The sequence below is a fragment of the Heterodontus francisci genome, chromosome 49, assembly GCF_036365525.1.
Source record: "Heterodontus francisci isolate sHetFra1 chromosome 49, sHetFra1.hap1, whole genome shotgun sequence".
Classification (NCBI taxonomy): Eukaryota; Metazoa; Chordata; class Chondrichthyes; order Heterodontiformes; family Heterodontidae; genus Heterodontus; species Heterodontus francisci.
The window spans coordinates 5929098-5951129 of record NC_090419.1 but is presented as its reverse complement, the minus strand read 5'-3'; positions in this window follow the sequence as shown (position 1 = coordinate 5951129).

Here is a 22032-nt window from a genome sequence, read left to right as displayed (position 1 = left end):
CAGAGGTTGGTTTGAGGGAGAATCCTCAAAGAGGAAAGAGAGTTAGTGAGATGGAGAGGTTTGGGAAAGGAATTCCAGAGTTAGGGCCTTGGCAGCTTGAAGGCACGGCCACCAATGGTGGAACGATTCAAATTGGGGATGTTCAAGAGGCCAGAATTAGAGGATCAGAGATATTGGTGGATTGTGGAGCTGGAGGAGATTGCAGAGATAGGGAGGGGTCATTTGTGGAAGACAATTCCAAAATTCCACCATCCTTTGTGTGTAGAAGTGTTAATAAATTTCACCCTTGAAAGGGTCTTCGACTAATGTTCGATTTTTCGACTGTGCCCCTCGTCCGAGACTCCTCCAACCAGTGAGAAGAGTTTCTCTCTATCTACCCCATCAGTTTCCAGTATTGTCTTGTAAACTTTGATCAATTCACCCAGCACAGTGGCACAGTGGTTAGCACCGCAGCCTCACAGCTCCAGCGACCCGGGTTCAATTCTGGGTACTGCCTGTGTGGAGTTTGCAAGTTCTCCCTGTGTCTGCGTGGGTTTCCACCGGGTGCTCCGGTTTCCTCCCACATGCCAAAGACTTGCAGGTTGATAGGTAAATTGGCCATTAGCAATTGCCCCTAGTATAGGTAGGTGGTAGGGAAATATGGGGACAGGTGGGGATGTGGTAGGAATATGGAATTAGTGTAGGATTAGTATTAATGGGTGGTTGATGGTCGGCACAGACTCGGTGGGCCAAAGGGCCTGTTTCAGTGCTGTATCTCTAAACTAAACTAAACTTAACACCCCTTACACTTCAAAATTCCAGGGATACAGAGTAAAGCTCCGTCTAAACTGTCCCTTCAAATGCTGCCAAGCCAAGTACAGAATGGAGTTATCTACAGAGCAAATCTCTGTCCTCTCTGTTCTATAAAGCACTCGCAGGACAGTTACAGTGTGGGGTTAGATACCGAGTAAAGCTGCCTCTATATATGCCTCTCTTTCTCCTCCTCCATCCAGATGGAGAGAGTAACAGTGAGAAAGACAGGGATAGATATAGAGAGAGAATAACAGAGAGAGGGAAGGATAGCAATGGGGAGAGATTACCAGAGAGGAAGAGATTGGGATGGAGAGTGTCGGTCAGTGTTCCTGCAAAGCTGTGTGCAGCAGCCTGGAAGGTGCCACGCAGGTCCTGTTCCGTGATAAATAACACACGTCTTCGAAAATTCTTAAAAATTTAAAGGGACTGTACATGGGTCAAAAAAAAAACTTGCCGTGCACAACAACTAAATTTTCTGGGAACATTGGAGCCAGCTGTAGCTCAGTGGGTAATAATCCTGCCTCTGAGTTATACGTTTGTGGGTTCAGGTCCGAACACAAAATCTAGGCTGATGTCACCCAACAGAAAATCAGAACAGACCAGCGAGAAACAGAAAAGGAAACTTGTGTTGAATTTGTGAGCCTCGCTTTCTGTAATGTTTTAGTGTTTGGTCAGAATGTTGACCCAGTGAAATTTTGCCCCTGTGTCATAAGAGTTATCTGAATAGAGATTATAACATCTTATTACAACATGAAGGTACTGTGCGCACTGAGTATAACAACATTTGCAGCGTCCCATCATGTAAAATACTTTACTGGGTGTGGGATCAGGGTTTGATATTTCCAAAACACTGAGGTAAACTCGAACTTTTAATCAGCCCTGGGAGGAAAGTAAACCTGGAGACTTTCAAACAGTAATCAATGTCAGATTTGATCAATTATTAGGGATTAATCAATTTAGTATACAAAGCAGACAGAATATGCCGTTAAAGAGTGGGATATGGGTTTCCTACCAGCCTGCAGAAGGAAGTGCACCCTCTGCAGTTGTGGTATCACCAAAAGCAGACAAATTAAAATAGCAAATTGATGTATGTGGAGTTTTACTGAGGTTCTGAGAGAGGAGAGAGAAACAGGCATAGACTCAGACAGCCAGACACACACCCACACACACAGAGAAACACACAGGCACACAGAGAAACACACACACACACACACAGACCGACATGCACAGACACACACACACACACAGACCGACATGCACAGACACACAGACACAGAGACCGACATGCACAGACACACAGACACACACAGACACAGAGACCGACATGCACAGACACACACACAAACGGACTGCCCAAGGGACAGAGAGTGACAGAAGAATATTTCAATTTCTATAATATTTCACTTTCAGTTTCTATAAGATCCCCCCTCATTCTTCTGAATTCCAATGAATATAATCCCAATCTACTCAGTCTCTCCTCATAAACCAACCCCCTCAACTCTGGAATCAACCTGGTGAACCTCCTCTGCACCCTCTCCAGTGCCAGTACATCCTTTCTCAAGTAAGGAGACCAAAACTGCACACAGTACTCCAGGTGCGGCCTCACCAGAACCTTATACAGCTGCAACATTACCTCTCTGCTTTTAAACTCAATCCCTTTAGCAATGAAGGGCAAAATTCCATTTGCCTTCCTAATTACTTGCTGTACCTGCAGACCAACCTTTTGCGATTCATGCACAAGGACACCTAGGTCCCTCTGCATAGCAGCATGCTGCAACCTTTTACCATTCAAGTAATAATCCTTTTTACTGTTACTCCTACCGAAATGAATAACTTCACATTTATTAACATTGTATTCCATCTGCCAGACCTTTGCCCACACATTCAATGTATCTATGTTCCTCTGCAAAGTTTCACAGTCATCTGCACACTTTGCTCTGCCACTCATCTTATTGTCATCTGCAACACGTGGTCCCCAACTCCTAATCATCTATATAAATTGTAAATAATTGCGGTCCCAACACCGATCCCTGAGGCACACCACTAGTGACTGATTGCCAGCCAGAATAGCACTCATTTATCCCCACTCTCTGCTTCCCGTTAGTCAACCAGAGAGGGAAAGGCAGTTGGAGAGACAGAGAGAGAGAGAGACGCTGAGATGGAAGGGGAGAGATGGAGTGACAGGGAGGGAAAGACAGATGGAGGGACAGAGAGCGAGAGACAGAGATAGAAGGAGAGAGAGGGAGTGACAGGGAGGGAAAGGCAGTTGGAGAGACAGAGAGAGAGAGAGACGCTGAGATGGAAGGGGAGAGATGGAGTGACAGGGAGGGAAAGACAGATGGAGGGACAGAGTGAGAGACAGAGAGAGGAGAGAAATGGAGTGACAGGGAGGGAAGGACAGATGGAGAGACAGAGAGCGAGAGACAGAGATAGAAGGAGAGAGGGAGTGTCTGGGAGGGAAAGTCTGATGGAGGGACAGAGAGAGAGAGACAGAGAGAGGAGAGAGAGAAGGGGTGTGACAGGGTGGGAAAGACAGATGGAGGGACAGATGGAGGGACAGAGTGAGGGACAGAGAGTGGAGAGAGATGGAGTGACAGGGAGGGAAAGACAGATGGAGGGACAGAGTGAGATAGACAGAGATAGAATGACAGAGAGGTAGTGACAGGGCGGGAAGGACAGATGGAAAGACTGAGAGCGAGAGACAGAGATGGAAGGAGAGAAAGGGAGTGACAGGGAGGGAAAGACAGATGGAGAGACAGAGAGAGAAAGACAGAGATAGAAGGAGAGAGAGGGAGTGACATGGAGGGAAAGACAGATGGAAAGACTGAGAGAGAGAGAGGCAGAGATGGAAGGAGGGAGAGGGAGTGACATGGAGGGAAAGACAGATGGAAAGACTGAGAGAGGGAGAGACAGAGATAGAAGGAGAGAGAGGGAGTGACAGGGAGGGAAGGACAGATGGAGAGACAGAGAGAGAAAGACAGAGATAGAAGGAGAAAGAGGGAGTGACATGGAGGGAAAGACAGATGGAAAGACTGAGAGAGAGAGAGGCAGAGATGGAAGGAGGGAGAGGGAGTGACATGGAGGGAAAGACAGATGGAAAGACTGAGAGAGAGAGAGACAGAGATAGAAGGAGAGAGAGGGCGTGACAGGGAGGGAAAGACAGATGGAAAGACTGGGAGAGAGAGACAGAGATAGAAGGAGAGAAATGGAGTGACAGGGAGGGAAGGACAGATGGAGAGACAGAGAGCGAGAGACAGAGATAGAAGGAGAGAGAGGGAGTGACATGGAGGGAAAGACAGATGGAAAGATTGAGAGAGAGAGAGGCGGAGATGGAAGGAGGGAGAGGGAGTGGCAGGGAGGGAAAGACAGATGGAAAGACTGAGAGAGAGACAGAGATAGAAGGAGTGAGAGGGAGTGACAGGGAGGGAAAGACAGATGGAAAGACAGAGAGAGAGACAGAAATAGAAGGAGAGAGAGAGAGACAGAGAGGGAAAGACAGATGGAGAGACAGAGAGAGAGACAGAGATAGAAGGAGAGAGAGGGAGTGTCTGGGAGGGAAAGTCTGATGGAGGGACAGAGAGAGAGACAGAGAGAGGAGAGAGAGAGGGGGTGTGACAGGGTGGGAAAGACAGATGGAGGGACAGAGTAAGAGACAGAGAGAGAAGGAGAGAGATGGAGTGTCATAGATGGAAGGACAGATGGAGGGATAGAGAGAGGGAAACAGAGATACAAGGTCAGAGATGGAGTGACAGAGAGGTAAAGACAGATGGAGGGACAGAGTGAGAGACAGAGATAGAAGGAGAGAGAGGGAGAGACAGAGATGGAAAGACAGATGGAGGGGCAGGGAGAGAGAGACAGAGAGAGAAGGAGAGAGAGGGAGTGACAGAGAGAGAAAGACAAATGGAGGGACAGAGAGAGAGAGAGAGACAGCGAGAGAGGCAGAGACAGAGATAAGAGGAGAGAGAGGGAGTGATGGTGGGGGGGGGGGGTGGGGAAGACAGATGGAGGGACAGTGAGAGAGAGAAGGAGGGAGAGGGAGAGACAGAGAGAAGGAGAGAGGGTGTGACAGAGAGGGAAAGACAGATGGAAAGAGAGAGACAGACAGACAGAGATAGAAGGAGAGAGAGGGAGAGACAGCAAGGGAAACACAGATGGAGGGACGGAGAGAGAGACCGAGAGAGAAGGAGAGAGATGGAGTGACAGGGACTGAAGGACAGATGGAGGCATAGAGAGAGAGACAGAGAGAGAGGCAGAGACAGAGATAGAAGGAGAGAGTGGAGTGACAGAGGGAAGGACAGATGGAGGGATAAAGAGAGAGGCTGAGATGGAAGGAGAGAGAGGGAGTGACAGGGAGGGAAAGACCGATGGAGAGACAGAGAGAGATAGACAGAGATAGAAGGAGAGAAAGGGAGAGACAGAGAGAGAAGGAGAGAGAGGGAGTGACAGGAAGGGAAAGACAGAGTGGGAGACAGAGACAAGGAGAGAGATGGAGTGACAGGGAGGGAAGGACAGATGGAGGGACAGAGAGAGAGAGAGAGAGAGAGAAGGAGAGAGATGGAGTGACAGGGAGGGAAGGACAGATGGAGGGGCAGAGATGGAAGGATTGAGAGAGTGTGTGACAGGGAGGGAAAGACAGATGGAAAGAGAGAGGGAGAGACAGACAGCGAGGGAAAGACATATGGAGGGGCAGAGAGTGAGACAGAGAGAGAAGGAGAGAGAGGGAGTGTCAGGGAGGGAAAGACAGATGGAGGGACAGAGAGAGAGCGAGAGACAGGGAGAGAGATGGAGTGACAGGGAGTGAAGGAAAGATGGAGGGATAGAGAGAGAGACAGAGAGAGGCAGAGACAGAGATCGAAGGAGGGAGATGGAGTGACGGGGGGTGGGTGGGGGGTGCGGTAGACAGGTGGAGGGACAGAGAGAGAGAGGCAGAGATGGAAGTAGTGAGAGGGAGTGTCAAGGAGGGAAAGACAGATGGAGAGACAGGAAGAGAGACAGAGATCTCTCCCGATGTTTCTGTCTCCATACCTATTTCTTAAATGTTTGTGCACACAGCAGTGAAGGATTACATCAAATTAATTTCTCTTACATTCTCCCTTTCAATCGACCCCGCAATCTATCTCTCTCCAACCTTGTCCCTCTCCACAGCACTCTCTGTCTCCATATCTAACCCACTCTCCCTCTGTCTCTCTCCTAGTGTCAGAGATAGCAGGAGGGAGAGACAGAGAGAGGAAGACAGAGAGAGAATGTTGAAGGAACTGTACTCTGTTCCTAAGCTGTGCTGAACCTGCTCTGGGAGTGTTTGATGGGCTACATTAATCGGCCGTGTACAGTCCTGTATCAGACTGTGAAGACGCACAGCTTGCTCAGTGTACAACGGGTCAAAGGGAACGATTCACTCCTGTCTGCTACTGGGAAGAGAGACTAACCTTAACATCAAGGCAGCGTTTGACCGAGTGTGACATCGAGGAGCCCGAGTAAAACTGAAGTCAGTTGGAATCCGCTGGTTGGACTCATACCGAGCACAAAGGAAGATGGTTGTGGTTGTTGGAAGTCAATCATCGTAGTCTCAGGACATCACTGCAGGAGTTCCTCAGGTTAGTGTCCTCGGCCCAACCATCTTCAGCTGCTTCCTCAATGACCTGTCCTCCATCGTAAGGTCAGAAGTAGGGATGTTCACTGTTGATTGCACAGTGTTCAGTTCCATTTACACCTCCTCAGATAATGAAATCCCAGCAGGAAGTGCTGGAAATACTGAACAGGTCAGGCAGCATCTGTGGAGAGAGAAACAGAGTTAGTGATTCAGCTCGATGCTTTCCAGATTTCCAGCATCCACAGTATTTTGCTTCAGATAATGAAGCAATCCAGAGCCACATGCACCGAGACCCGGACAACATTCAGGTTTGGGCCGACCAGTGACAAGTAACATTCACGTCACACAAGTGCCAGGCAATGAGCATCTGCAACAAGAGAGAATCCAACCACCTCCCCTTGGCATTCAAAGCATTATCCCATCGCTGAATCACCCAGCATCAACATCCTGGGGAAACATTGACATCAAACTTAACTGAACGAAACACATCAATAGTTTCTTCACCATCTCTCTGGGACAGAGAGACACAGATAAAGAATGTGAGTAAGCTTTGACAGAACCTCAGTTAATTGTTCCAACCATTGTTAATGATAGAAATCAAGGATTATTTTAGAGCAAAGGAAGAGGCAGAGAATGTTAGCCCCTTTATAACTATATCCTTTAGTTTAGATTGCCTCTCCTCCTTCTTCCTACCTGTGGAGGTGGGAGATGTGGGCATGGTTCTTAATGAATTCTCTGTGTCCGTCTTTATAAAAGAGTGGGAACGATACAGAGATTGTAGTTAAAGAGGAGGAGTGTGAAATATTGGATGGGATAAACAGAGTGAGAGGGGAAATATGAAGGTGTTTGGCAGCTTTGAAAGTGGATAAATGGTCAGGCCTGGATGCATTGGAATCAGTTCAGAGAAGGTTCACTCGGCTGATTCCTGGGATGAAGGGGTTGTCCTATGAGGAATGGTTGAACAGGTTGGGCCTATACTCATTGGAGTTTCGAAGAATGAGAGGTGATCTTATTGAAACATACAAGATTCTGAGGGGACTTTACAGGGCGGATGCTGGGAGGATGTTCCCCTTGTGGGGAAGTCTAGATCTAGGGGGCAAGTACACTGTGGGGTTTGATACAGAGTAAAGCTGCCTCTGTATATGCCTCTCTTTCTCCTCCTCCATCCAGATGGAGAGAGTAACAGTGAGAAAGAACAGGGATAGATATGGAGAATAACAGAGAGAGGGAAGGATTGCAATGGGGAGAGAGTACCAGAGAGAAAGAGGAAGAGATTGGGATGGAGAGTGTTGGTCAATGTTCCTGCAAATCTGCGTGCAGCAGCCTCAAATGTCCCACGCAGATCCTGTTCCACAATAAATAGCACACGTCTTCAAAGATTCTTCAAAGATTTCAAGGGACAGCTCACGTTAAAAAAACTGGGCACGCACAACATCTAAATTTTCACGGGAACATTGGAGCCAACTGCGGAATACATGTTTCTTACCAGCCTGCATAAGGAAGTGCAACCTCTGCAGATGCGGTGAAACCAAAAGCAGCTGACATCAAATGGCAAACTGATGTATGTGGAGCTTTCCAAAGGGTCTGAGAGAGGAGAGAGAAACAGACATAGACACACACAGACACACAGAAACACACACACAGAAACACACATACACAGAAACACACACACACAGAAACACACACACACACAGAAACACACACACACAGAAACACACACACACAGAAACACACACACACACAGAAACACACACACACACACAGAAACACACACACAGAGAAACACACACACAGAGAAACACACACACACAGAAACACACACACACACAGAAACACACACACACAGAAACCCACACAGAAACAGAGTGACTCAGGGACAGAGCGCGAAAGAAGAATATTTCAATTTTCAAAAGGAATTTGATGAGATCAACCTTCGATTTAAAAACGACAATTGATTTTGCATCAATGTTTGCGTGCAGAAGACACGTTCCAAACTCCTACCACCTTTAGCCTGGAGTGGCGTATTTTTGCTCAGAGTGTTGTGAATCTTTGGAATTCTCTACCCCAGTGGGCTGTGGAAGCTCAGTCTGGGAAAAAGGTATTGAAGTGGATGATCAGCCATGATCGTATTGAATGGTGGAGCAGGCTCGATGGGCTGAATGGCCTACTCCTGTTCCTATGTTCCCAAGCTGCTGAAATAGTTTCTCCCAAACTACCCCATCAGTTCCCCTTAATATCTCAACATCTTTGAACAAATTACCTTGATCCTCCTAAATTCCAGGCAATAAATCCCTAGTTTGTGTAATATCACCTCGTAATTTAACCCTTGGAGTCCAGTTATCATTCTGGTAAATCTACACTGCACTCAAATGGACATGGACCCCCCAAAGTCTCTTTGAACCTCCAGTATTTCTATCTTTTCACCATTTATAAAGTACTCTGTTCTAGTCTTTTTTACTGACATGGAAATCTAACTACCACAGTTTTGCCCATTTATTTAAGATATTAATATCTCTTTGTAATTTGATGCTTCCAGCTACACTGCTCACAATGCTGCCTATTTTTGTGTCATTGGTAAACTTGGGTATGTTGCATTCTACCTCATCATCTTAAATCATTAATAAATACAGCAAAACTGAGACACACACAGGCTTTGCACTAGTAGACAGGAGTGAATCATTCCAACCTAGAGGCTTTTTAACTCCAGATTTATGTTTTTTTAAAGAAAAAATAGAATTCAAATTCACAACAGCCCTGTGTGGGATTTGAACTCCTGCTTTTTCAATCATCAGCTCAGGCCTTCAAATTAAAACCCATAAAAACAGATTCATTTTCCTACTGCTGTTGTCTGATTGTCTCAGGTTTTGTATATTGTTCCCTTCGCCTCTTCTTCCATGTGTTTGAAGTCTTTGAAGTTTGTCAGACATTGGTAAACTACTTCATGGTGTTGTGTAAATACCTTCAATTCTGTGTATCTGCAAGGGACACAATTCAAATTCTCACCTTATTGCATCAACTAAAACCTGCAGGTCCATTCAAACACCCCTATTTCCTGTCTCTGCAGAGATAGCTCACACTTCCACAATGCAGGAATGTCTGAATGGAAACAGCTTTTGACACATTTCCAAACATGTTTGCTAACACTTTTCAGGATGAAGCTAAATTCAACTGACAAGATGGCAAGCCCCAAATTGAATCTTTTAGATGTAAAAAGTGACACAAATGAAATCCCAGATCTCTCTGTCCCTGCACCCATTTTAACATTGTACCATTTAGTTTATATCGCTTCTCCTCAGCCTTCCTTCCAAAATGCATCATTTGACATTTCTCAGCATTGAAGTTAACCTGCCATGTGTCTGACCATTTCACCAGACTGCCTCTATCCTCCTGAAGTCTACTCCTATTCCCTTCACTGTTTATTACATTGCAAATGGCACAATGTTGAAGTTATGCCCTGTAAACCCCAGTCTGAGTCATTCATATATCAATAAGATCAGTGGTCCTAATCAAAACCCCTGGGGAATACCACAATTTACACTGTATACAGTGAGTACAAAAGCCGAGAGGGTGTGCTGAACATTGATAAAGCTCTGGTCAGGTAACAGAGAGGGAGAGACTGGGATTCAGAGGGTAACGGAGAGGGAGAGACTGGGACTCAGAGGGTAAGAGAGAGGGAGAGACTGGGATTCAGATGGTAACAGAGAGGGAGAGTCTGGGATTCAGAGGGAAACAGAGAGGGAGAGACTGGGATTCAGATGGTAACAGAGAGGGAGAGTCTGGGATTCACAGGGTAACAGAGAGGGAGAATCTGGGACTCAGAGGGTAAGAGAGAGGGAGAGACTGGGATTCACAGGGTAACAGAGAGGGAGATTTTGGGATTCAGAGGGAAACATGGAGGGAGAGACTGGGATTCAGAGAGTAACAGAGGGGGAGAGAATGGGATTCAGAGGGTAACGGAGAGGGAGAGACTGGGATTCAGAGGGTAACAGAGAGGGAGAGACTGGGATTCAGAGGGTAACAGAGAGGGTGAGACTGGGATTCAGAGGGCAACCGAGAGGGAGAGACTAGAATGCAGAGGGTAACAGAGAGCGAGAGACAGGGATTCAGAGGGTAACAGAGAGGGAGAGACTGGAATTCAGAGGGTAACAGAGAGGGAGAGACTGGGATTCAGAGGGTAACAGAGAGGGAGAGACTGGAATTCAGAGGGAAACAGAGAGGGAGAGACTGGAATTCAGAGAGTAACAGAGAGGGAGAGACTGAGATTCAGAGGGTAACAGAGGGAAAAATAGAGTTGGCGAGGGCAACATAGAAATTTTAAGGCACAGAAAGTGGCCACTTGGCCCATTCTCTCTGTGCCAGCCGAAAAACGATCAACCGATTCTAATCCCACCTTCCAGCATTTGGTCCGAGCTCTGCAGCTTACCGCACTTGAGGTGCCTATCCAGACTCCTTCTGAATGAGTTGAGGGTCTCTGCCTCAACTACCCTTTCAGGCAGTGAGTTCCAGACCATCGCGACCCTCTGGGTGAAAAAGATTTTCCTCAACTCCCCTCTAATTTTTCGACCAATCACTTTAAATCTATGCCCCCTCGTCACTGACCTTTCTGCTATGGTTCTCTGCCCTTCACCTCCACTCCATCCAGGACCCTCAAAATTGTGTACATTTCAATCAGATCTCCCCTCAGCCTTCTCTGTTCCAAGGACAACAACCCCTGCCTATCCTCATAGCTACAATTCTCCAGTCCTGGCAACATCCTAGACAAAGTCCCGTGTTCATAACACATGGATAAAGAGGTTAATCATCTGAGCTGTAACTCTGAGACAGAGACAGAGAGGGAGGGAGAGAGGGAGAAAGAGAGAGAGAGAGGGAGGGAGAGAGGGAGGGAGAGATGGTGTGGGGGAGACACAAACTGAGACGTGGACAGAGGCAGCGAGAGAGAGAGAGGGAGAGATAGAGAGGGAGAGGCTGAAGAGAGAGAGGCAGAGAGAGAGAGAGGCAGAGAGAGAGAGAGGCAGAGAGAGAGATAGAGAGAGACAGAGAGAGAGGGAGCGATGGTGTGAGGGAGGCACAAATTGAGACATGGACAGAGGTTGAGAAAGAGAGAGAGGGAGAGACAGAGAGAGAGAGCTGGGGGAGAGACAGATAGAGAGTGAGAGAGGCACAGAGAGAGAAGGAGACACAGAGAGGCAGACATAGAGAGGCAGACAGAGAGCTACAGAGAGACAGAGAGAGAGGGAGAGATGGTGTGAGGGAGGCACAAATCAGTCATTGGGAAAATGCTCGAATCTATAATAAAGGATGTGATAACAGGACACTTAAAGAGAGATTGCAGGGGGTGGGGGGAGAGAGAAATGGGGGGAGAGAGAAATGGGGGGGAGAGAGATGGGGGTGAGTGTGTGAGTGAGACGGAGCAAAGGAGAGAGATACTAGGTTAGGTGGGACAATGTGTGAGGAGAACACAAATAGACTACAAAGAGAGATTTGATTGGGATAGACAGTGATAAATGTCCCAGTGTTGTGGTAACATAAAATGGCCACTGAAAATGAACCTAAAATGGCTGACTGATGTGTGTGGATTTCCACAGATGAGAGGAGAGAGAGAGAGACAGACAGGCAGACAGAAAGAGAGACAAAGAGGGAGACAGGGACCAAGACACAGAGAGTGATAGCAGGATATTTGTCGTAGGACAGAGGAAGAGGAGGAGGCCATTTGGCCCCTAAACCCTATTCTGTCATTCAATGATCTCATGGCTGATCTGTGATCTAACTCCATGTACCTATCTTTGCCCCTTAATACCTTTGGTTAACAAAAATCTATCAAACTCAGATTTAAAAATTAACAAGTGTCTCAGCATCAATTGCTGATTGTGGAAGAGAGTTCCAAACTGATACCACACCTGGTGTGTTGAAGTGTTTCTTCATTTCACTCCTGAAAGGTTTTTAGACTCGGTTTATATTTTTAGACTATGCCCCCATGTTCTAGACTCTGCAGCCAGTGAGAATTGTTACTCTCTGTCTACCCTATCAGTTTCCCTTATTATCTTGAAAACAATCATCAAATCACACCTGAGCCTTCAAAATTCCAGGGATACAGAGTAAATCTCCAGCTACACTGTCCCATTAAATATTCCCAAGCCAAGCACAATGTTGGGTTTGACACAGAGTAAATTTCCCTCTACACTGTCCCATCACACACTCCCAGGGCAGGAACATCATGGGGTGGATACAGAGTGAATCTCACTCTACACTGTCCGATAGAGACAGAGAGAGAGAGAGAGACAGAAAAAGAGAAACAGAGAGACATGGATTGACAGGGTGACTAAAAGAGATGGAAGGATACTTCACAGGGGATATTGGAAGAGGAAGATGCAATTCAACCCCACAGCCCTGTTCCGGCATCCAATGAGATCTTGGCTGATTTGTGATGTAACTTACACCATATATCCTGCCTTTGCCCCTTATCTCTTAATACCTTTGGTTAACAAGAATCTATCAATCACAGATTTAAAAATTAACCAATAAACCAGCATGAAATTTGCACAACCAATATCATTGTGTGGGTGTTTCTATGTGTGTGTGTGTGTGTGTGTCTATGTCTGTTTGGGTGTGATGGCTCCCACAGTGGAATAGCTTGCTGGATGTTTAAAATGGAGGCTATTCCTTCTGGATCATCAAAAGTATCCGCCTGGGCCCCAACTTCATCTACATTTCCCCCTCTCCTGATGTTTTTTTCTCTCCATATCTATCTCTAATATGTTTGTGTCCACAGCAGTGAAGGATTACATCAAATTAATATATCTTACATTATCCTTTTCATCCACCTCAACAACCTCTCTCTCTCTCCAAATTTGTCCCTCTCTACAGCACTCTCTCTGCCTTCATATCTAACCCTCCCTCCCTCTGTCTCTCTCCTAATGTCAGAGATAGCAGGAGGGAGAGACAGAGAGAGAATGTTGAAGGAACTGTACTCTGTTCCTAAGCTGTGCTGAACCTGCTCTGGGAGTGTTTGATGGGCTACATTAATCGGCCGTGTACAGTCCTGTATCAGGCTGTGAAGAAGCACAGCTTGTTCAGTGTACAACGGGTCAAAGGGAACGATTCACTCCTGTCTGCTACTGGGAAGAATGACTGACCTTAACATCAAGGCAGCGTTTGACCGAGTGTGACATCGAGGAGCCCGAGTAAAACTGAAGTCAGTGGGAATCGGGGGAAATCTCCCCACTGGTTGGAATCATACCGAGCACGAAGGAAGATGGTTTTGGATGTTGGAAGTCAATCATCTCAGTCCCAGGCCTTCACTGCAGGGGTTTATCAAGGTAGTGTCCTCAGTCCAGCCATCTTCAGCTGAGATCCCAGCAGAAAGTGCTTTAAATACTGAGCAGGTCAGGCAGCATCTGTGGAGAGAGAAACAGAGTTAGTGATTCAGCTCGATGCTTTCCAGATTTCCAGCATCCACAGTATTTTGCTTCAGATAATGAAGCAATCCAGAGCCACATGCACCAAGACCCAGACAACATTCAGGTTTGGGCCGACCAGTGACAAGTAACATTCACGTCACACAAGTGCCAGGCAATGAGCATCTGCAACAAGAGAGAATCCAACCACCTCCCCTTGGCATTCAAAGCATTATCCCATCACTGAATCCCCCAGCGTCAACAACCTGGGGAAACATTGACATCAAACTTAACTGAACAAAACACATCAATAGTTTCTTCACCCAGTGGCTGGTGGGTGTCTGGAACTCACTGCCTGAAAGGGTGGTAGAGGCAGAAACCCTCATCACATTTAAAACAATCTCTTGGATATTCACTTCTCCATGTTTAAAATGGGTAAGGAATAACTCTCCTCGTCTACACTGCCTCATCGCACACTCTTAGAGAAGGTACAGCATATCTTCGATACAGAGTAAAGCTCCGTTTAAACATTCTCTGGAGTGTCGGATTAACCCGGCTGTGCCCGGCTCAGCCTCAAGCCTCACCTGCCTCAGTCACTGAGACGCTCCTGTATCACTTGCCTTAGCATAAGTGGATGCCGGGTTTGGGAGCAGGACAGGCACACGGGATTAGGACGACTGCTCATGTGGAGGATAAGCATCAGTAATCCCTCAGAGAATCAGAACAGACCAGCGAGACTCAGAAAAGGAAACTTGTGTTGAATTTGTGAGTCTTGCATTGTGGAATGTTTTAGTATTTGGTGAGAATGTTGAGCCAGTGACATTTTTCCCCAGTGGGATGAATAGATACTATTTGACTTTATTACAACAGTAAGGTACCGTGTGTACTGTAAATATGGACTGAAATCACAATGTAACTGATCAACTTTCAGCTGAATTTTATGACTACAGTTATACCTGCTATCCTGTGAGAATGTACATAAGACACGATGGGATGAAGTCAAAGTGGACACTGTTGAATTTGCTAGCTTGATCTTTGTGGGAACACAAGGGTTAAGTAAGTAAAAAATATTAAATGGTCAATTCGCTTGTTTAAGTAAACACGCAACAGAAATGGGTCTGGAATGTCCTATGTGCTGCATTCCTACTCCTACATCTACTCTGTCCGGACCCCTCATGATTGAACACCTCGATCAAATCTCATCTCAAGTTCCTCTTCTCTATGGAGAACAACACCAGTTTCTCCAATCTATCCACGTAACTGAAGTCCCTCATCCCTGGAACCTTGCTCGTGAGTCTTTTCTGCATCCTCTCTGAAGCCCCCACATCCTTCCGAAAGTACGGTGTCCAGAATTGGACACAATACTAGTTGAGGATGAAGCAGTGTTTTATAAAGCTTCATCATAACCTCCTTGCTTTTATACTCTAAGCCTCTATTTACAAAGCCTAGGATCCCATATGCCTTTTAACCACTTTCTCAACTAGCTCTGCCACCTTCAATTTGTGCACACACATCCCCAGGTCTCTCTGCTCCTGCACCCACTTCCTTCTGTTCTTAGGTTCTCATAACAGAGGGACAGAAGGACAGGGAGGTCTAGAAAGAAGGAGGGGAAGAGAGAGCAAACAAACAGGAAACACGTATGGGAACACCACCACCTGCAAGTTTCCCTTAAGTCACACACCATCCTGACTTGGAACTATATCGCTGCTCCTTCACTGTGACTGGGTCAAAATCCTGGATCTCCCTTCCTAACAGCACTGTGGGTGTACCTACCCCACATGGACTAGAGCGGTTCAAGAAGGAGGCTCAACACCACCTTCTCAAGGGCAATTATGAATGGGCAATAAATGCTGTCCTGGCAACTAACGCACACACCCAACAAATGAATCAAGAAAATAAAAATTTGACACCGAGTCACTTCAGGAGATATTAGACCAGACGACCAAAAACTTGGTCAGAGGTTGGTTTGAGGGAGAATCCTCAAAGAGGAAAGAGAGTTAGTGAGATGGAGAGGTTTGGGAAAGGAATTCCAGAGTTAGGGCCTTGGCAGCTTGAAGGCACGGCCACCAATGGTGGAACGATTCAAATTGGGGATGTTCAAGAGGCCAGAATTAGAGGATCAGAGATATTGGTGGATTGTGGAGCTGGAGGAGATTGCAGAGATAGGGAGGGGTCATTTGTGGAAGACAATTCCAAAATTCCACCATCCTTTGTGTGTAGAAGTGTTAATAAATTTCACCCTTGAAAGGGTCTTCGACTAATGTTCGATTTTTCGACTGTGCCCCTCGTCCGAGACTCCTCCAACCAGTGAGAAGAGTTTCTCTCTATCTACCCCATCACTTTCCAGTATTGTCTTGTAAACTTTGATCAATTCACCCAGCACAGTGGCACAATGGTTAGCACTGCAGCCTCACAGCTCCAGCGACCCGGGTTCAATTCTGGGTACTGCCTGTGTGGAGTTTGCAAGTTCTCCCTGTGTCCACCGGGTGCTCCGGTTTCCTCCCACATGCCAAAGACTTGCAGGTTGATCGGTAAATTGGCCATTAGCAATTGCCCCTAGTATAGGTAGGTGGTAGGGAAATATGGGGACAGGTGGGGATGTGGTAGGAATATGGAATTAGTGTAGGATCAGTATTAATGGGTGGTTGATGGTCGGCACAGACTCGGTGGGCCAAAGGGCCTGTTTCAGTGCTGTATCTCTAAACTAAACTAAACTTACCCCTTACACTTCAAAATTCCAGGGATACAGAGTAAAGCTCCGTCTAAACTGTCCCTTCAAATGCTGCCAAGCCAAGTACAGAATGGCGTTATCTACAGAGCAAATCTCTGTCCTCTCTGTTCTATAAAACACTCGCAGGACAGGTACAGTGTGGGGTTAGATACCGAGTAAAGCTGCCTCTATATATGCCTCTCTTTCTCCTCCTCCATCCAGATGGAGAGAGTAACAGTGAGAAAGACAGGGATAGATATAGAGAGAGAATAACAGAGAGAGGGAAGGATAGCAATGGGGAGAGATTACCAGAGAGGAAGAGATTGGGATGGAGAGTGTCGGTCAGTGTTCCTGCAAAGCTGTGTGCAGCAGCCTGGAAGGTGCCACGCAGGTCCTGTTCCGTGATAAATAACACACGTCTTCGAAAATTCTTAAAAATTTAAAGGGACTGTACATGGGTCAAAAAAAAACTTGCCGTGCACAACAACTAAATTTTCTGGGAACATTGGAGCCAGCTGTAGCTCAGTGGGTAATAATCCTGCCTCTGAGTTATACGTTTGTGGGTTCAGGTCCGAACACAAAATCTAGGCTGATGTCACCCAACAGAAAATCAGAACAGACCAGCGAGAAACAGAAAAGGAAACTTGTGTTGAATTTGTGAGCCTCGCTTTCTGTAATGTTTTAGTGTTTGGTCAGAATGTTGACCCAGTGAAATTTTGCCCCTGTGTCATAAGAGTTATCTGAATAGAGATTATAACATCTTATTGCAACATGAAGGTACCGTGCGCACTGAGTATAACAACATTTGCAGCGTCCCATCATGTAAAATACTTTACTGGGTGTGGGATCAGGGTTTGATATTTCCAAAACACTGAGGTAAACTCGAACTTTTAATCAGCCCTGGGAGGAAAGTAAACCTGGAGACTTTCAAACAGTAATCAATGTCAGATTTGATCAATTATTAGGGATTAATCAATTTAGTATACAAAGCAGACAGAATATGCCGTTAAAGAGCGGGATATGGGTTTCCTACCAGCCTGCAGAAGGAAGTGCACCCTCTGCAGTTGTGGTATCACCAAAAGCAGACAAAGTAAAATAGCAAATTGATGTATGTGGAGTTTTACTGAGGTTCTGAGAGAGGAGAGAGAAACAGGCATAGACACAGGCAGACAGACACACACCCATACACACAGAGAAACACACAGGCACACAGAGAACCACACACACACACACACACAGACCGACATGCACAGACACACACACACACACAGACCGACATGCACAGACACACAGACACAGAGACCGACATGCACAGACACACAGACACACACAGACACAGAGACCGACATGCACAGACACACACACAAACAGACTGCCCAAGGGACAGAGAGTGACAGAAGAATATTTCAATTTCTATAATATTTCAATTTCAGTTTCTATAAGATCCCCCCTCATTCTTCTGAATTCCAATGAATATAATCCCAATCTGCTCAGTCTCTCCTCATAAACCAACCCCCTCAACTCTGGAATCAACCTGGTGAACCTCCTCTGCACCCTCTCCAGTGCCAGTACATCCTTTCTCAAGTAAGGAGACCAAAACTGCACACAGTACTCCAGGTGCGGCCTCACCAGTACCTTATACAGCTGCAACATAACCTCTCTGCTTTTAAACTCAATCCCTTTAGCAATGAAGGGCAAAATTCCATTTGCCTTCCTAATTACTTGCTGTACCTGCAGACCAACCTTTTGCGATTCATGCACAAGGACACCTAGGTCCCTCTGCATAGCAGCATGCTGCAACCTTTTACCATTCAAGTAATAATCCTTTTTACTGTTACTCCTACCGAAATGAATAACTTCACATTTATTAACATTGTATTCCATCTGCCAGACCTTTGCCCACACATTCAATGTATCTATGTTCCTCTGCAAAGTTTCACAGTCATCTGCACACTTTGCTCTGCCACTCATCTTATTGTCATCTGCAACACGTGGTCCCCAACTCCTAATCATCTATATAAATTGTAAATAATTGCGGTCCCAACACCGATCCCTGAGGCACACCACTAGTGACTGATTGCCAGCCAGAATAGCACTCATTTATCCCCACTCTCTGCTTCCCGTTAGTCAACCAGAGAGGGAAAGGCAGTTGGAGAGACAGAGAGAGAGAGAGACGCTGAGATGGAAGGGGAGAGATGGAGTGACAGGGAGGGAAAGACAGATGGAGGGACAGAGAGCGAGAGACAGAGATAGAAGGAGAGAGAGGGAGTGACAGGGAGGGAAAGGCAGTTGGAGAGACAGAGAGAGAGAGAGACGCTGAGATGGAAGGGGAGAGATGGAGTGACAGGGAGGGAAAGACAGATGGAGGGACAGAGTGAGAGACAGAGAGAGGAGAGAAATGGAGTGACAGGGAGGGAAGGACAGATGGAGAGACAGAGAGCGAGAGACAGAGATAGAAGGAGAGAGAGGGAGTGTCTGGGAGGGAAAGTCTGATGGAGGGACAGAGAGAGAGAGACAGAGAGAGGAGAGAGAGAAGGGGTGTGACAGGGTGGGAAAGACAGATGGAGGGACAGATGGAGGGACAGAGTGAGGGACAGAGTGAGGGACAGAGAGTGGAGAGAGATGGAGTGACAGGGAGGGAAAGACAGATGGAGGGACAGAGTGAGATAGACAGAGATAGAATGACAGAGAGGTAGTGACAGGGCGGGAAGGACAGATGGAAAGACTGAGAGCGAGAGACAGAGATGGAAGGAGAGAAAGGGAGTGACAGGGAGGGAAAGACAGATGGAGAGACAGAGAGAGAAAGACAGAGATAGAAGGAGAGAGAGGGAGTGACATGGAGGGAAAGACAGATGGAAAGACTGAGAGAGAGAGAGGCAGAGATGGAAGGAGGGAGAGGGAGTGACATGGAGGGAAAGACAGATGGAAAGACTGAGAGAGGGAGAGACAGAGATAGAAGGAGAGAGAGGGAGTGACAGGGAGGGAAGGACAGATGGAGAGACAGAGAGAGAAAGACAGAGATAGAAGGAGAGAGAGGGAGTGACATGGAGGGAAAGACAGATGGAAAGACTGAGAGAGAGAGAGGCAGAGATGGAAGGAGGGAGAGGGAGTGACATGGAGGGAAAGACAGATGGAAAGACTGAGAGAGAGAGAGACAGAGATAGAAGGAGAGAGAGGGAGTGACAGGGAGGGAAAGACAGATGGAAAGACTGGGAGAGAGAGACAGAGATAGAAGGAGAGAAATGGAGTGACAGGGAGGGAAGGACAGATGGAGAGACAGAGAGCGAGAGACAGAGATAGAAGGAGAGAGAGGGAGTGACATGGAGGGAAAGACAGATGGAAAGATTGAGAGAGAGAGAGGCGGAGATGGAAGGAGGGAGAGGGAGTGGCAGGGAGGGAAAGACAGATGGAAAGACTGAGAGAGAGACAGAGATAGAAGGAGAGAGAGGGAGTGACAGGGAGGGAAAGACAGATGGAAAGACAGAGAGAGAGACAGAAATAGAAGGAGAGAGAGAGAGACAGAGAGGGAAAGACAGATGGAGAGACAGAGAGAGAGACAGAGATAGAAGGAGAGAGAGGGAGTGTCTGGGAGGGAAAGTCTGATGGAGGGACAGAGAGAGAGACAGAGAGAGGAGAGAGAGAGGGGGTGTGACAGGGTGGGAAAGACAGATGGAGGGACAGAGTAAGAGACAGAGAGAGAAGGAGAGAGATGGAGTGTCATAGATGGAAGGACAGATGGAGGGATAGAGAGAGGGAAACAGAGATACAAGGTCAGAGATGGAGTGACAGAGAGGTAAAGACAGATGGAGGGACAGAGTGAGAGACAGAGATAGAAGGAGAGAGAGGGAGAGACAGAGATGGAAAGACAGATGGAGGGGCAGGGAGAGAGAGACAGAGAGAGAAGGAGAGAGAGGGAGTGACAGAGAGAAAGACAAATGGAGGGACAGAGAGAGAGAGAGAGACAGCGAGAGAGGCAGAGACAGAGATAAGAGGAGAGAGAGGGAGTGATGGTGGGGGGGGGGTGGGGAAGACAGATGGAGGGACAGTGAGAGAGAGAAGGAGGGAGAGGGAGAGACAGAGAGAAGGAGAGAGGGTGTGACAGAGAGGGAAAGACAGATGGAAAGAGAGAGACAGACAGACAGAGATAGAAGGAGAGAGAGGGAGAGACAGCAAGGGAAACACAGATGGAGGGACGGAGAGAGAGACCGAGAGAGAAGGAGAGAGATGGAGTGACAGGGACTGAAGGACAGATGGAGGCATAGAGAGAGAGACAGAGAGAGAGGCAGAGACAGAGATAGAAGGAGAGAGTGGAGTGACAGAGGGAAGGACAGATGGAGGGATAAAGAGAGAGGCTGAGATGGAAGGAGAGAGAGGGAGTGACAGGGAGGGAAAGACCGATGGAGAGACAGAGAGAGAGAGACAGAGATAGAAGGAGAGAGAGGGAGAGACAGAGAGAGAAGGAGAGAGAGGGAGTGACAGGAAGGGAAAGACAGAGTGGGAGACAGAGACAAGGAGAGAGATGGAGTGACAGGGAGGGAAGGACAGATGGAGGGACAGAGAGAGAGAGAGAGAGAGAGAAGGAGAGAGATGGAGTGACAGGGAGGGAAGGACAGATGGAGGGGCAGAGATGGAAGGATTGAGAGAGTGTGTGACAGGGAGGGAAAGACAGATGGAAAGAGAGAGGGAGAGACAGACAGCGAGGGAAAGACATATGGAGGGGCAGAGAGTGAGACAGAGAGAGAAGGAGAGAGAGGGAGTGTCAGGGAGGGAAAGACAGATGGAGGGACAGAGAGAGAGCGAGAGACAGGGAGAGAGATGGAGTGACAGGGAGTGAAGGAAAGATGGAGGGATAGAGAGAGAGACAGAGAGAGGCAGAGACAGAGATCGAAGGAGGGAGATGGAGTGACGGGGGGTGGGTGGGGGGTGCGGTAGACAGGTGGAGGGACAGAGAGAGAGAGGCAGAGATGGAAGTAGTGAGAGGGAGTGTCAAGGAGGGAAAGACAGATGGAGAGACAGGAAGAGAGACAGAGATCTCTCCCGATGTTTCTGTCTCCATACCTATTTCTTAAATGTTTGTGCACACAGCAGTGAAGGATTACATCAAATTAATTTCTCTTACATTCTCCCTTTCAATCGACCCCGCAATCTATCTCTCTCCAACCTTGTCCCTCTCCACAGCACTCTCTGTCTCCATATCTAACCCACTCTCCCTCTGTCTCTCTCCTAGTGTCAGAGATAGCAGGAGGGAGAGACAGAGAGAGGAAGACAGAGAGAGAATGTTGAAGGAACTGTACTCTGTTCCTAAGCTGTGCTGAACCTGCTCTGGGAGTGTTTGATGGGCTACATTAATCGGCCGTGTACAGTCCTGTATCAGACTGTGAAGACGCACAGCTTGCTCAGTGTACAACGGGTCAAAGGGAACGATTCACTCCTGTCTGCTACTGGGAAGAGAGACTGACCTTAACATCAAGGCAGCGTTTGACCGAGTGTGACATCGAGGAGCCCGAGTAAAACTGAAGTCAGTTGGAATCCGCTGGTTGGACTCA